The 17,761-nt window shown below is 33.2% G+C and overlaps 1 long non-coding RNA gene across 1 annotated transcript; it reads left to right on the forward strand.

The window, feature by feature from the left end:
- Positions 1 to 16,358: 16,358 nt before the first annotated feature.
- Positions 16,359 to 17,557, forward strand: LOC145819609 (uncharacterized). Its single transcript, XR_014360355.1, has 3 exons — positions 16,359 to 16,518; positions 17,367 to 17,417; positions 17,509 to 17,557. It is a non-coding gene; the product is annotated as an uncharacterized LOC145819609 (long non-coding RNA).
- Positions 17,558 to 17,761: the final 204 nt, after the last annotated feature.

Consider the following 17,761-nt stretch of genomic DNA (forward strand, 5'->3'; position numbering starts at 1 on the left):
AAAACATAAAACTCCCATTAGACAAAATATTATACCACCATTAACTTAAACATGCATATTGTTCTACTATTAACTTAAATAAATATAAGGTATGGTTTCTGTCCAGTACGGGATCGGACTGGACCGTGCTGTTGGGCCCGTGGGGGCCTACCACGGGTCTCGTTTTGATAATCTGAACCGTTCAATGTGTAAAACTCGTTGAGTACTATATGCCTGTAAAAAATCACGTTGATCAGATGTCGATAGCTATATGATCAAATCAGTTTTTTGTCAACTATTAATTTGTTCACCGTCCAATTTTTTTAATACGAAACTGATTTGATCATATAGCTATCGATAACCGATCAACGTGATTTTTGATAAGCATATAGTACTCGACAAGTTCTACACATTGAACGGTTCAGATTATCAAAATGGGACCCGTAGTGGACCTCCACGAGGCCAACAGCACGGTCCAGTTTGATCCCGGACTGGACAGAAGCCATACCCATAAATATAATATCTAATAAATAAACATATTATTCAATATGTAGCAAGTATAAAATTTTCATCAAACAAATATTTTGTAACGACAACAACAATTAAAATAGGATTGTATGCATCATATGGTAGGAATTTGGTTTAAGGTCTTGTTTGACAACTCAATCTTTTAGCTCAACCTTACCAAAAAGTTAAAGATTAATTTTTTCTCTCTACTTTTTGTATATTTTTTCGTAAAAAGAAAGTCATCATAAACATACTACTTTTTTTACCTCATATTTTAGTCAAAAAGCCAAAAAATTATTAAAATAACATGTTTTCAAATAAGACCTAAGTTACATACTGTTTGATTCAATTTTAATCTGGAACCGTGAAGTTAAATCCAAAATTGATCCACGGAGATCGTTTCTCAAATTTTCTAAACTAGGATTGAACCACGAATTAAAAAAATAAACAAAACCTATCGGATTGAACTGGACTAGTTCAGTTTGCAGATTTTTCAATTTCCTTGCTTAACCTTAATAATGGAAAACACAAGGGAAAAGAAAGTGAGAGTGAAATGCAATCTCACTTTTTTTATCTTTTGGATTCACTTAAGCTCTTTTATTTCTTTATTTACCAACTCAGGCCTCGTGTGGAAACATATTATTTTAGTAACTTTTTGACTTTTGACTAAAATATGAGGTAAAAAAACTAGTATGTTTGGGATAACTTTTTTATTTTTTACGAAAAGATGTGCAAAAAATAGAGAAAAAAGGAGATCTTTGATTTTTTTGTATAAGTTGTTGGTTTTTTGATTTTTTTGAGTGATTTTTTAACTTTTTAACTAAAATCACAACTTGCCAAATGAGACCTCAATCAAACATAGTTTGCAATTTGAATCCTATCAATTATTTCTATTTTCCTTTCTCTTTTCAAATCTTTCATTAAATTCTTTAACCAAATACAATTTTAGAGAAAGAGAAAATTTAAGTACACAGGACCAAAAGCAGAATGGACCCTTTGTGAGACATCTGTTTTCATTTTATGTTTAGTCCTCTATGTTTCTAATATTATTGTCAGAGAAAATATAGAAGTATCATAATTTTGATATAATTACATTGAATTTTCTTAAGATTTTAATTCACATAATACCTAGGAGTCATTTGGAAATATGTTTTTTTTTTGTGACTTTTTAGTTGATGAAAAAACTAACATGTTTAGAATGATTTTTTTTTTTTAATGAAAAGATGTACAAAAAGTAGAGTGAATAAAAACAAAATTTTGATTCTTTGGTATTTATTGACTTTTTGACTTTTTAGTATCTTTTTGACTTTTAAATTAAAATCTCATGTTGCCAAACGAGACCTTAGTCTCATTTTCATTAATAATTTATTAGTTGTATAGATGAAAATAATGTTAACATCTCCTTTACATGAAAATATATATTTTGCGTTGTTTAATTTTGTATATTCGCACAATCTGAATTAATTTTAGTCCATTTAACCTTACTAAAAGAAGGATCAGTGTAATTATGTTAAAAGTTTAAAATTTACTATATTTTTTTCAAATCTCAAGGAGGTTTGTATAATCAGTGATGCTACGTAGCTCGAAACCCCTCCCCCCCGAATCCCCCGAAACAAAAAACGACGCCGTTTTTGGTTCGTTTTTTTTTTTTTTTTTTTTTTTTTTTGCAGATCAGAACCAGGAAGAAGAAGGAGGAAGAGGGAGGAGGAGGAGGAGGGACTGGAGGGGGAGGAGGATGAGAGACTGGAGGGGGCATAATATTCGGAGGAGGAAGAGGTGGAGGCGGGGAGGCGGTCGGAGCTGGAGCTGCTGCTGCCGTTGCGACGAGCTGGCGGTGAGGCGACGACGGCAGGCGGCGAGGCTCGCAGCCCTCTTCTTCCTTCTTCTTCTCTCTTTCTCTCCCTCTCCCTCTTCCCCCTGCATTTCAGTTTCAGACTGAAGGTGGAGGGAAAAAACGAAAAAAAAAAAAAAAAAACTAATGCCCAAAACGACGTCGTTTTGGGCATTAGGGGAATTCCGGGGGGAAGTCTCGAGCTACCAAACATTATTCCTGTATAATTTATCTTCTTTTTTTTCTTCTTTCTTTTCTAAATAGTTTCTGAATTTTGTTTCAAATTTTATTTGAAACAATACCGTCAAAGATAAGAGTATATGGTTGGAAGAGTGATGTTTATCTTTTTGTAAAAATCAGTGCAATCCGTATTGGAAGAACACAACTGTTATAGTGATTTTTTTGTAATTACGGTATAATGTTGATGATAAAGTAATTTATTCTATCTGAACATTAATCTCAGGGTTGTTTGGGGTGTGCTAAATAAGTGTACTTTTTGTCTTTTTAGACTAAAAAGTTGAGGAACAAAATATGGATGTTTGGATTAACTTTTTGACTTTTTATAAAAAATGTGTATTAAAAAATTGTGTAAAAAAGTGTATAGGAGAAGATATGTAGTACGCCGTACGGATGGGAACAATACAGTTGGCTTGGTGAATACATGGGAAAAGATTGCTTTTTTTTCGGGATTTGATTGGATGGTGTTGTTCTGCTCGTGGAGGCCCACCATGGGTCCCGTTTTTCTAATCGGAACCGTTCATTATGTAGAACTCGTCGAGTACTATGTGTTTGGAAAAAATCACGTTGATTGGATATCGATAGCTATCTGATCGTGTTAGTTTTTTTTGTCAACTGTTAACTATAATACCATCCAATTTTTATACAAAACTGTTTTGATCATATAGTTAGCGATATCCGATAGACGTGATTTTTTAAAAGCATATAATACTAGACGAGTTCTACATATCAAACGGTTCGGATTATCAAAACGAGACCCATGGTGAGCCCCACAGGCCCAACTTTACCATTCAATTTAGTGAATGTACACACATTATTTTGTTTTTTCCTTTCATTTGAAGGTGGCTGACGTCAATACCTTGATGAGTGAAAAAAGTTGAACTTTTATATTAATTTAACATTCAAATTAATATTTATATATTAAATTTTTTTTTTTTTGGTGAATAGTGATAACTTTTTAACTTTTTTAGTAACTTTTTGACTTTTTTTGAACTTGCCAAGCCAGCCCTCAGTCTTTTGGATTATTTTCTCATCATATATCCTATCAGGTTAAATCATGTTGTTTAGTGCTTTGGAAAAGTATCAAGGGCAATATTGTCCATCAAGATCTATTTTCGTTATGTCAGCATGCTTCTATCAACAATTCCTAACGTTTACTTCATGGCAGCTTGGCAGGAGATAAATTGTTATGCGAATATAAACCTCGAGAGACGGGATGTAATTTCTGAAACTTCAAGGGAGAATTTATAATTTAACTAAATCTCAAGAGGGGTCGGGTGTAGGTAATTTGCCCTCAGTTCTACATCCGTATATTTATTGATTCAAAACAAAATTTGTAAGGTTTTCTGTACTTTATTTGCATAGTTCTTTTTTTTTTTTTAAATTTTATTTTAAATAATCTTATTAACGTTTGTTCTCAACCATAGGTTGAGAATGTTTAAAAAGATTAAATATTTTTTATTGCACACATTTTTATATAGGATGTATAATTTTTTAAAATTTCTTAGGAACTCAAGTTTAAAAAAAAATTAAAATAATGATATGTTGTTGCATTTACTAACATATAAGAGTTGCACGAAAGAGTTTTCTAAATTTAAATGTGCTAGGATTAGTTCCCTCATTCTATAGCTTGTATTAAGGCCAAGTTTGGCAACTTCAATATAATCCATCTTTTTATCTTTTTATCTTTTTTCTATCACATCACCTCTCTACTTTTTTGCACATCTTTTCGTAAAAAGACAAAAAATGCACTTATTTAGGACATCCCAAACAACCCCTAAATATAGATGTAAGGGCATGTGAACGTTTAGATTACTTCTACTTTGAAGATTTGTTGATTTGGTTGACTTGATTTTCTAAACTTCTAATTTGAAAATTTTGTTGATTTGGTTGACTTGATTAGTGAGGATTGACAGAGTACGAGGAAGATATATATGCACAAAAATTATGAAAGTTTAGAATTGAAAATTGGAACTACAAGACCACTCTTGATATAAAATTATGTAAAACTTGGCGGCTAGATCTCGAATAAGTTTAAGCAGACGTGTTAAGTTCTACATATTTAAATTGCATAATTAACTTGATTAAGTCTGCTTGGATTAAAATAATTGTGTTAAGTTGTTTTAACTAAATAAACATTAATGGTGTGTTTGGTTGGGGGATTTAGAGAGAGATTTGGAAAGGGAAAGGGAAAAGGTGTGTGAAACTATGTGAAATATATACATATTTTATTCACATTTCACCTATCTTTTCCATTTTCCTTTCCAAATCCCTCCCCAAATCCCCTAACCAAACACAGCATAAATGCTAGTTTTGTTTGGGAATCTGCCTCAAGTATGGTTGGGTAATGATTTTGTTAGGCCTAGTTGTGAAAACAACTTTTTTTTAGTGCTATTTTTCCAATTTTTTTTATATTAAAAAAAAGAAAGAGCAACTTTGAGACTAAAGCTTTCAAAAAAGAAATTTAAAAATAAATGAACATTTAAAATTGTCCACTAAAGATTAAAAAAACAAAAATAAAAGCCAGTTAAAAAGTTGATTTTATCAATTAAATCAGTATTTGTCTTTAGTTTACATTATTTATTAAAAAAAAAAAAAAAAAACTGAGCAAAGGTTGAAAATAATAAGAATATTATTATGTTTCTCTCCGTTTGTCATATTTTCTCACCTAACTTGATTTGTAAACCAAATATGACATTTTTTTTCTCACATCATTGGTAATTACTTCTTACCAAATCGCACAATCCAAACAGACTGTTATGTTAAATTTAGTGCATGAACAACAGGCCTTCCATAGTTGTTAATCACACATCTGCTCAAAGCTAGCATATAATGCCCAACCAGAAGATATTACATTACAATGAGAAGTTGAAACATGTCTGTTGCTCAACTTTCTCTTCTTAGGTCACAACTTTACACAAAACGAACATTTTATGCTCCTGACGAAGCAAACTAAAATCTATTCATTAATTCAACCAAACACACAAAAACATTCCTACAACAAAAACATCAAGCACTTACTCAAACCAACCTTAAAAATCATATCAGCTGCACTAACAAAGCTTCCTGTCGGTGTGTTTGTCGTCAAGACAACAACCATCCAATCGTCTTCTGAACCTATGCCAACTCTGGTGTACTTGGAGTTATTGACATACCTTGAAAACTGGGATTGCGTGTAGTTTGTGAGGACCAAAGTTGGAATGAGCTTGGGAACACAAACAGGCAATATATATGACCCCGTCTCTAGTGGTATTTATGTCTATATTGCACTTCTCCAAAAGATCAGGGAAATTGGTAATTTGGGGTTGGGAGCTTGATGCGGTGGTAATGGGGCTAGTGGTGGTCATGCAAGGTTGGTGCTCTAACTGGTCGGCTATTTCATCGGCAAGGTACCCCGCTTTGTCATTCTTTGAGAGGGCTGGCATGTTTAAGGATTGCCTGTAACTATTAATTCCTTGGAGAAGATTGTCTTCCTCTTCTGCAATTTAATGATCACGCAAAAGTTAATTATGGCAGAGCAAAAATGAGTGGCTAGGCACAAGAGTTTGTCAGTAGTGCAACAATTTTTTCATTTTTTTGCAACATAATAGATGTGAATGAACAATGACAAATATGCCTCTTGAATCATGCTATGTGCTTTAAAGGGCATCTAGTTCTAGGTCAACTTAGTTCGAATTTCAAATTCTCTTTAGGTTGTGTTTGGATACACTAGGAAGACAGAAGTATGATAATGGATGAATTTATGTGCTTGGATCATAAATTTTGTAGGGATTTAGAAAGAGAAAGAAAGAAGTCAAGGAAAATGCAAATGAAAATGAAATATAAATTAATTTTTTTTTCCTTGTTCCCTTCTCTTTTCCCTTTGCAAATTCCTCTTTAAATTTTTGATCCAAAGCAAATAGAATGTTAGTGGAAAGCTAAAACCCTTGTACGATTGTGTAAATTATGGATTGAGGGGGATTACGGGGAAGGGAATGAAAGGGAAGGGAAAAGGAAGGAGAAGGAAAGGAAGAGAAAGTCTTCTCTCTCTTGTTTGCTAAGACAATAGAGCAGTATATGCATCTAACCTATTGCTTCACAGTTGGGTCTGTTGTTGTTTGTGTTAAGTAGGGGTGTGTGCTCTTCGGACAGTTTAAGAGTAAAATTATAAATTGAATGGCCGATTGGACGATTAGCGGATTGAAGAATATTCTAACCAATTATTAAACATTTGCATAATACATAACACTAATTTGCATAATATTATATATATATATATATATATAAAACACAAAGTAATTTTATATAATATGTTTCATATATATAACTACTAATTTGTAATAAATTTCACATCTTAAATATCTCTCACATTCATTTTTACTTTGATATTTTATTGGAGATTAAAAATATATATGTATTAATTATAGCGGAGCAGAGCGGTTTGGAATGCGGATTATAAATTTTAAAATTTAATCCGCGGGTAGTGAATAAAGTGGTGTGGATCGAGGCAGTTTTTAGTGAATCATGCGGTATTTTGCACAGCCCTAGTGTTAAATATTGGTGGTTATTAGCATGTTCAGGGCTTGGAATTAAGGGTTGTTATTTGGTGTTGTTGGTTTCTCACTGACTTCTGTGGCTTGGGCTAGCATATGATTATGTATTCTTCTTGGTGCCAATCTAATTGGGATTAGGAAGCAATACTTTGATGCTTTTTACTCTTGTCTTCGCTTTATTGATGTAATTTTATATGTATTGTATGTTATTATCATCACTAAAATCCATTTCTTTTGCCGATCAACCAAAAAAAAAAAAAAAAAACTTAATTAAGAAGATATATATTAAATTAAATATTTTAACATATTACTATGTGAAGCACTTTCCTTTGCTTCCGTTTCCTCCCAATTTTGGAGGAAAAGTGAAGTGCTTAAAATACTTATACTCTCCCCCTCATAATTCCCTTTCCCTCTTACAAAAGAACCCAAACACGATTTAATGAATTTTATCTCTTCACATCCTTTCCTTCCCCTCTTAAACCATCAATCCAAATGAATAAAGGGAAAGGAAAATGAAATTCATACATGAATATTCATCTTTTATGGTTAACCCAACAAATAACATTTTTTATTTTTTTATTTGTTTGAGAAATACCTATTATCTTATTCGCATTTTCCTAATCTAATCAAAAAAAGAGAGAACTTTAGGTTCTTCCATTTTATTTTTTCCCTTTAGTTTCCCTCTACAAATTTAAGATCCAAATGTAGCCACAAAAAGGGAAAAACCTAAAATCCAGATAGAGGATGGGGACAATACAGAAAGTACTTACTGGTATGAGCACCATGGCTCCATTGAATTTCCAAAGAAAATCACCATTGACCTATTATTAGTTCCAATTTTCACAAGAAATTGATTGGTGGAAGTCTCATTAGTTTTGAAACAAATCTTTTAATTCCATGTGACATAAATGTAGAAGTTAATTGGTTTTGAATTTTAACAATGAACCAGTTGTTTAAAATAGTGGCTAGATATCACTATAACAAAATCAGGATTAGAGGTTAGGTACTAGAACACCATGCCAATGGAAATTATTTAGTTAAAAATTTCAAAAAAAGCAAAGCAACACGTTGTAAGAATATTTTAAAATCACAAATATTCTAATAATTTCCATTGTTCTACAAGCAAATCTCCCCTTCCCCAGAGTACGACTGAGTTGGTTTTGTTCATTTTATACAAATATTCTAATAATTAAGGAAATAAAAGAGATTGGTAGTAAAATGTATTTTGATAGACAATCCACATATATAAGTTAAACTAGTTCCAAGAAGCTATGGGAGAGAACGAAGGTGGAGGAGGGTGGAAGCCGGTGATCTATGGGATGAGCCGTCAATCACAAAGGTTTGCTACTGGTAGGAGTGGCTCGGAGCTTGTCACAGTGTTCATTGACAATTTATCACTGTCCATGAATCCAAAGGGATTGTTCTTATTGTTTACAAAGTTTGGAGTGGTGAAGGATGTTTTTATTCTAGGAAAGATTAAGAAAGCTAGAAAGTCAAGGTTTGGATTCTTAAGATTTGTCCACTGGCGGCGAAGGTAGCCATTCAAAAAGAAGATGGGCTATGGTGGGATGACGGGTCTCTAAAAGTAAAGATGGTAGAGTTTGGAAAAGACCAAAAGCAGGGACAAACTGAGAGAAGCACTAGAACAGGGGTTGGTTCTGGTAAAGGCTCTCTTACAGTTACGAAATGGGAGCAAAAACAATAATATGTTGAGGGGGGTAGGATGTCTTTTGAAGATGTGGTTCGAGCAAGGAATGATGGAGATATGACAGTAATAACGAATGAAGAAGGCAATGGGTTGCTATATGAGAGTGTTATTGTCAAGATCAAAATCCATTATGAGTTTTGGGCTTGCTGAAGACACTTTCCGAATGACATCACTTAGCTGTGGTAAAGTAAAAATGGCTACAAAGCACATGCGCCTCATCAATCAGGTGGTAAACTTGAACTGTAGGGGATAATTTACCCAGTAAGGGTGTGTGAGGAGCAAGTTATGGTGTCTAACGAGGTTACGGAAGCATAGTGTCTCATGCATATTCGCAATGACATTAGCTCCAACAATCAAGAGCTCCTTGCACCGTTAATGGTGGACAAGCTTCTGAGAAGAGTAAAAAAGATGATGCTTATGCAGAACATGAGGTGGAGTGCTTAAATAAGGTGGCATCTAATGAGAGGAATGTGGTGGAATGGAGTGAGGAGGTGGATGTAGAGGACGATTGGGCTTCTCAATCAGTGGTAGCTGAAACAGTATGTGGTGACACTGGAAGTCCAAATAGCATGAAGGCGTGCATAGGAGACTTGCAAAAGTTGTAAATTCAGATTTTATTATCCAACGACCAGATTGAAAAGTAGATGTAACAACCCCACTCCATAATCAGTTATTAATCAGTAATTAAGAAAATTAATCATATGCTTAAGTGAAATTCTTAGGTAATTACGCATGTGATTATATGATTGGTGTATTTTGAATGTCTATCTGTTTATCATAGAAATATTTGTCGTAATTTCTGTTATGATATGAAAATTAAAAGCCTTATCGACATTTGAAACTAAAATTGGTTACATGAATAAGTTATTTGGAATTTTTAGAACACTTTGGTAAGTTTAATTAAAAATTGATTCGGATTAAATTAATTAGATTAAATTGATTAAACTAAGTGTAATTAATTAACCCTAAGCATGTTTGCTTAGCTTAAGCTAATCACTATATATATATATATATATATGTGATGAGTTAGTGCTTAGGCTCATAATCTTTGAGCTCATCATCTATACAAAGTTAAGGGAGAACTTTAGAGAGGGAGAGAACACCATTTTAGAGAGAATGAAGCAAGAACTTAATGAATTTCAAGGAGATTAGAGAATTGTGAAATAGAACTCAAAGAATTGCCTAATACAAGTGTGATTCAAGGCTCTAGGTGAGTTTTTGAACCTTAATTTATGAGCTTAAGTCAAAAATTATATGAATTGAAGAAGATAATGAGATTGATTGCATGAATTGAGCATATGATGAAGAATTAGAGGTTACATCATCCATGTATGTATAATCTTGGTTAGTTTCACCCTTTTGAGCATGACTCATGTTGTTTATGCATGAATTAAGGGTCATACCTTACATGCATTCATGAATTAAGAAGTTTTGAAGATTAATTCCGTGTTTTGAAAGTCTTGGAAGGGAATTGAAGTTGAATTGATGCATGTATAGAAGTTTTGAGAAAATGATTTATGAATGATCTTGTATTTGGGTTTTCTAAAATGTTTTTATGATTATCAAAGTGTTTTCATGAGTTTGGAATGGCCATGGAAGCTTTTACATGTTAAAATGCATTTTTGGAACTCAAATTTTCTGTCTAGAAACCCAGAAAATTCACAAATGGCTCGAGCGACCAAGTGGTGGCCTGAGCCAACATTTCGAACTCTCAGTATTTTTCACTCTATAAAAGTTGGCCCGAGCTACCAAATGGTGACTCAAGCGAAGATGGCTTTAGCGACCAAAAGATGGCTCTAGCCAACAGCTCATTTTCAGCATGCTTTCAAAAGGTGATTTAAGTTCATATCTTCGTTCACATCTCTTTTCGGGCATTCTTAAGTGTGAATTATGACCTATTAAGGATTAAGAAGCTAAGAAACAACATAAGTAAATGATTAGAAAATATTCATTTGGTTTGAACGTTGAGTTTCAACATGTGTACCGTTATGTGTAATGTGTAGGTTCGAACGTTGTAGAAGAACATCGAACTAGTCAAGGTGAGTAATGTCTTTGTAAAGATATTTTCGTATTAATCATTTTGAAATGACTATGCTATACGATGTTATGAAATCTATGTTTTGTTTACGAAATGTCCAATATGATAAGTATTTTTTGAAATGTTAAGTCATGCTATGGAATTTCGAAGTGATTATGATATGACAAGTTTTTTGAAAACTTCTGTTTGATGAGAATGAATGAGATCCCTTTTGATTATCGAATGTGACATCCATGAACATATGCTTTGATTTATGAAAATCTTCGTTATGCTTATGTCGATCCATTGTGGTTGTTATGCACACGTCGATTAGTTGTGGTCGTTATGCCTAAGTCGATCTATTGTGGTCGTTATGTATCCGTCGATCCATTGTGATCGTTGTGCCTAAGTCCTCGGTCTAGTCATTTTGCTAATGTTCTGTTCAGTACCATTGGGTTATACCACGAAATGTAATTAACTCTAAAAAGTTTGATAAACCTTATGTATACTAAATATATATCTTTGATGAATGTTTCGTTTGTGATGAGAATGTTTTTTCCTATATATAGAACTCATTTATTTAACCTCTTTACAATGAGATTATTCATTAGACTCCAGCTCATTATTTATAGGGTAAATTACGAACACACCATCTGAGGTTTACTTAAATTATAAATTATTCCCTGTGGTTCTAAAAATTACATTATACCCCTTAAGGTTTCAAATTTCATAACAAATAGGTTTTTTTATTAATAAATCATCAAGTTAATTAACAGTTTTTAATAATGTTAAAATTTTATTTCAATTAATAATTTAGATAATTTTATTATTGTATAAGTGAACAGTTAGAAATTTCACCTTTTCAATTAATTCTGTTAAATAAAAAATTCTGACAGAGAAGTATTTATAATTTTCCAAATCACAGGGGGGCAATTCGTATCTTAAGCAAACCTCAGAGTGTGTATTTGTAATTTACCCTTTTTTATATTTATATATGTAAGTGATCAGGCTTGTGACCAGGCTTGAGATGCCCAGTCTGGATCTGTTTGTGTCAGCCAACTTATGCGCCTCCCATGGAGGTTATGACACCTACTAGTGGTCAAGTCACGTGAACAAGTTTTTAGTCTTTACTTTCTTTTGTTGGATAAGTTTTTGTGCTATTTGTAAATAGGGCTAAGTCCCATTTTGGCTTTATTCGTATATAAAGATGACGTAAGACTGATGAAATTATGACGTCATATATATGTAAATAAAGTTTAAAATTTATGTCTCATATACATCTACATAACTCTACGGATATTATATTTGGATATTTACTTCTGCTAAGCCATTTATTTTGCTATTATGTTTCAGAGGCCTTCGGTAATCTTAGGATTTCTTTCCGGTTACGATGCTAAACCAATAGGGGCGGGTTTTGGTAGTGACAGAGTGGTATTAGAGCACGTGTTATATCGCACACACGAGTCCATATGAACTATAGGATGTCCTAACAAAGAATTAGGGACATTACATCTGCATGTGTGGGTGTGTGTGAAATCATATGAACAAATTTGAACTGAAATGAAAGTATTGACATGTGTAACAAGAAATAAAATGAATACGACATTGTGAAAACTGTGAAGATTATTTACCTAGGTTGATTAGTGCTCTGTTTACCTATAGAATATGGAAAGGACAAGAAGCGATGATGTAACAGAATCTTCTGATGCTCAAATGGACTGTATGGAAAGAATGTTAGAAGCTTTAACAGAATCAACGAGACAACAATAGAGACAACAACTATCTCTTCCGCTTTCTCCGGTACAAATCGAGCCAATGAATAATGATATGTGTGATGTATGTTATTTAATCATACATTTTAAGTTTTGTCTAAGTGTGATATTTGAGAGTGTGACGTTTTGAGTGTCATTAAAAGATGATTCCATTACACGTTTTGCGTATGATAATAAATATTTAGATCACATCTTTTAAATGTGATTAATAACTAATAAAACCTGTGATAACAAATATTTATATCATAGATTTTAAGTGTGATTAATAATAAGATAAAATCACACATTATATGCATTTCTCATCACAGTTAATGCGTGTGATAAAAAAAGGGAGTTCGACATATTTGAAGAATAATCAATATTATTTTTATACGCGCACTTGAAAAATGTAATAAACAATATATACTATCATTTGAATCACAATCACATATTGAATGGAATAGCATCATATATTTCATAAATGAAAGTTGAATGTTCAAAAAGTATATACAAAGGGTTTGGGCCGGGTGCGGTTTACCCCCCTGACATTCAAATATCACCACATAACCCCCATGTGGTTGATGAACTAAAACACAAATTAACTTCTGTTAACAGAAGTTGTAAATTGACAATTATACCCTCATATATATATATTATTTCAGGGGTAACCCAATTCGGTTTACCCCCAGTTCAAATACTTCTTCTTCTTCTCTCTCTCTCTCTCTCGTTCAGAATAATAAGAATAAAAACAATGTTGATTTCAAATCCAATTTAGAACACCTCTGATTCTTCATAAAAAAATATGTACACATAATCAAACCCATTTTCACAGGTTTGATATGTATATAAGAACTGGAGTTTACCCCCCCAGTTCAGAATCATCTTCATCTTTTTCTTGATTATGTGTATATATATACATATCAAACCCCGTTTACAATCTCATCTTCATATATACAAATCAAACCCAAAACAAAAACCCAAAAATCATGATTTTTGCTCTTTGATTGTACTCCAATTCATAAACTCCATGATTTTTGCTCTGTGTTTCGGATGATGATGCTGATGAATCCAAAATGATTTTATGTTTCCAAAAACATGTTGATTTCAGAAATATAACACACACACACACACACACACACACACACACACACACACACACACGTGTCTGTGTGTGTTCACTATGCATCTATATATATGTGTGTGTCAATCTTGAGAAATATATATATATATATCTATATAACAAAACAACTCTGTTTTTTTATCTTGATAGGACTTCTGTCTCTTTATCAAAATATGAACCATTGGATTGAACTCAATCCAAAGGCCCACAGTGTCTCACTCTCTATTTGGTCCAAGATCATTTTCAACCCACAACCCGTCTCTCACACACACACTCTCATCTCTTTGTTTCTGATTTCAAATTTTGAAATCAGACCCATCTTCTCGCTCTCTCTCTCTCTCCCCATCAACCCTTGCAGGCGACCAAACCCAAAACTCCTATTAGTCTCTTCATCTTCTCTCTTCCTCCCTTCTCTCTTCCTAATCGCCATCTTCTCTCTTCCGACTGAATGGAGCAACTATATATATGATTCAGAGATGGGAGATTCAGAGATTCAGAGATAAGACCGAATGTATGTATATATATGCATTTGTGTGTATTATGTATGATCATGTGATTTTATATATGATTATGGATGTATATATACGTATGTATATGTACATATATGTAGATTTTATATATAGATTTTGAATCGGAAGTGGCCGATGAAAGTTGAATCGGAAGCTAATCCGATGGCCATACCATCTGAGAAAAGTTTGGTCCCAATCCCAGATGAGAAGCTCTCTCTGTCCAAAACCCTTGCCATACCCGAAAGTAAAACACCTCTCTCTCTCTCTCTCTCTCTCTCTCTCTCTCTCTCTCTTCTCTATCATGTTATATAAAACAGTGGAGTCAATCTGAAGGAGGAGCAATCTTGCCCACCAACTGTTCGATAAAAATGATGTGAGACAGAGGTGCTAAATTTAGACTTCATTAATGCTCCAATCGATTTGTACTACAAACCCAGGTTAGTACTACACAGGAATAGTACACATTAACCCTTATTTCCATGTTGGTAAGGTTTTCTTGATTCAACACCTATAAATATGGTAATTTGGTGATTTGTTTGAAATACCCAATTGAGGGTTTATTGGGTTTTGTGAGCAAATGCAGAGGAAGTCAATAACCGATCTGGTGATTTGGCTGTTTTGTGGAGTTCTAGGGGTCGGCATTTCTAGGTTTTGGCAAAGATTTATTTGTTGATACATACATTTGAAGAATTCAGACTTCAATTTTGAGACTTTGTGGGCTTTTCATACTCTCAGACCTTCCTATGCTAAGGAAAAGAACTATCCAGGTGAGATCACTCATGTTTACTAGCTTGCTTCCTTTTAAAGTTTTTAATTTTTATTTTAGTCAATTGGGAGGAGAATATTTACAAAATATATTAGAAAATTACATTAAATAGAACAAGTAATTACGTAAGAAAGTCCAATTACATATACCTGCAACGAAAATGCTAATATGCACACTCCTATCATAAGAAATTTATGAACTTTTTTGGGTAAAAGTTATGAATGGGGAATTTATGGTGTGCACCTAAAGTGAAAGTTCTAAACCATTGTGATTATGTTGATTAGTTATGAACGATGTGGTGAAAATGTTACGAACCATTTGTAGTGACAAATCGTTTTGGTGAGAAAAGTTACATGTTAAGGTATTTGTTACAGAATATTGTGGTTATGTTAAGTTTGTTGTGGTAATATAGTATGCCATTTTTAGAATATGCACCACAACTCCCTACCCGCAAACTCAACATCACAGCCACTATATTAATATATATGAAAGAGTTTAAAGGGAAAAAATAACATCTAATGAAAAACCTAATATGAAATAAATAATTAGTTTCTACTTTGACTAGAAATTGACACTAACCTCTCTTAATATATGAAAAGAGTCCATAAAGGGAAGAATAACAACTAAAGAAAAAGCTAATATGAAAGAAATAATCAATCTTCACTTTCACAAGAATTGACCTTGACCTCTCAATTAAGGTAAGTGACCCTAGCCTATTAAGCACGGACACGGATACAGACACAGGCATGGAACACAATGATTTTAAGAAAATGGGGACATGGACATGGCAGGGACACGGCAAATTTTTTTTATATTTATTTATATATATATATTTATTTACGATTGAGATTAATTTTATGTTACCAAACATCAAAATTCATAAAAACTACCATTAATTCAATGTATATACATATCTATATAATAAGAGTTGTTTTGGGAGTTGTTTAATGGAGTTGTTTTCAATTTTTAATAACTTAGGAGTTGTCTTGGGTCTTCATTCTCAATTCTGCTAATTTTTGCTGATGTTGTGTGTTGTTTTGCTGGGGTTTTTGCTCTGGTTTTTGGGTTTTTTTTGGCTCTGTTCTGTTTGATTATGCTGCTGCTGGTTTTATGAAAAAGCTGCATGTTCAACTTTCAATTGGCCATTGATGGTTTAATTTAATTATGGCTATAGTCTTAAATGTTTCAAATGTTACGAGCTTTTTGTTAAAGAATCTCTGGTATGGTTTAGATGGTCCAAATTGGCAAGAAATTATGTGTCTTTTTATGTAACACTGAACACGCTATGAGACGAGCTAAATTTACAAATACACTAGAACTGATGACATTGTGTGCAGCTGAGATTGCTTGATTGAGATATGCAATTTGAACATGGGTTCTATTCTATTGTAGGTGCTTATCTTGCAAGATAGTGTAGAAGAGAAGGATGATGAGATCACAAGGTTGAAGTAGGAGTTGCAGCAGAGGAGCATAGTGGAAGAGGAGAAGACTGAGGTAGCTTCTGATAAGAAAGATGGTGACATCGACGGAGGGATGCTATGTCCTGAAGCAGAAACAGAGAGTTAGTAAACTTACTTATCCGAAAGGACTTCAGCCCCCAACACCGCCGCGCCCCCCCCTGCGCTCTCACTGTCTGTATGTTGTACATTAATTTTGGTTTTTTATTTTTCTTGACTTAAATTTTCTATATCTTTTAATAGGCCAATAATTTTTGAGACTTAGGAATAAATTCCCAAAGCTGTTGTAACATGATGCATAGGCATGATTTTTGAATGGGACCGCCCCCTTTCCCAACCCTCCCATTAAATGGTTGATTGTGGAGGCTGCAAAATGGGAATTGGGAAGTTCAGGACAACACTAGGGATGACATTCTTCCTCTCGCTAACCTGCTGGACCGCATTCCATTTTTTTAGTGTGCATACGGGGATTGTGTTCATTATCAATTTAGGGTTTAGAGAATATGTGCTAGAATGAAACCTATACTTTGTTATCATATTGATGGTTAGGCAACCATAAATGTTTTCAAATTTTTGGAATTGGTTTTTGCAGGATTTGAAAATGATGGATGTTTTTGAACTTTTCATTGTTTTTGTTTTTGAAAACAAAGAAAATGAAAATACAACCAAACAGGTTACTACAGTTCTCTTACAAGTTTATTGTGCAGTTAAAAGTTATAGGATGTCCATTCAATAATTTTACTCTTTCTCAATATATTGTAGGGGACGAAAGAGTTGAATCCTAAGTTATTCTTTGTTTAGGCAGGCTGAATTAGGTAGGATTAACATTCTTAAATTTATTAGCTTTAGAATTATCAATGCCTTTAGGATTGTAGGATTGCTTTTTTATTCTAGAAAAGTTTCTATTTGTTCTTATTTTCTTTTCTCTCATTCATTCTTGTCTATTATTCAGGAAATTGCCAGACAATTATGTGTGGAACATCAATTGTTGTTCTCAAAAATGGTAACATGCCTAATCCATTTAAGATCGCATGATGCATTTGGAACATAATTGATCCAGTATTTTTTTTATTATCTTGACTTGATTTCTGCAGGCATCATTTGATGATAACACCCAGTTCATGATAGCAATGTTAAGGTGAGTGTAGAAAATGTTGTTAATGTAGTCTTCTGAACTTGACTAATCGACAGTTGGGTTTTCTTGAGCTGTCCATTTCATTCTGTTCTGTGCTTCCAACGAAGTTGTTTTCAGTGATCAAGATGGTATTACCATGTTCTTTCCTTTTTTATTGCATTAGTACCTATTTGAACTAAAGCCTCTCTAATTTCTGTGGTCTTGCCTCTTAT

The sequence above is a fragment of the Camellia sinensis genome, chromosome 2, assembly GCF_055761805.1.
Source record: "Camellia sinensis isolate YWXY chromosome 2, ASM5576180v1, whole genome shotgun sequence".
Taxonomy (NCBI): domain Eukaryota; kingdom Viridiplantae; phylum Streptophyta; class Magnoliopsida; order Ericales; family Theaceae; genus Camellia; species Camellia sinensis.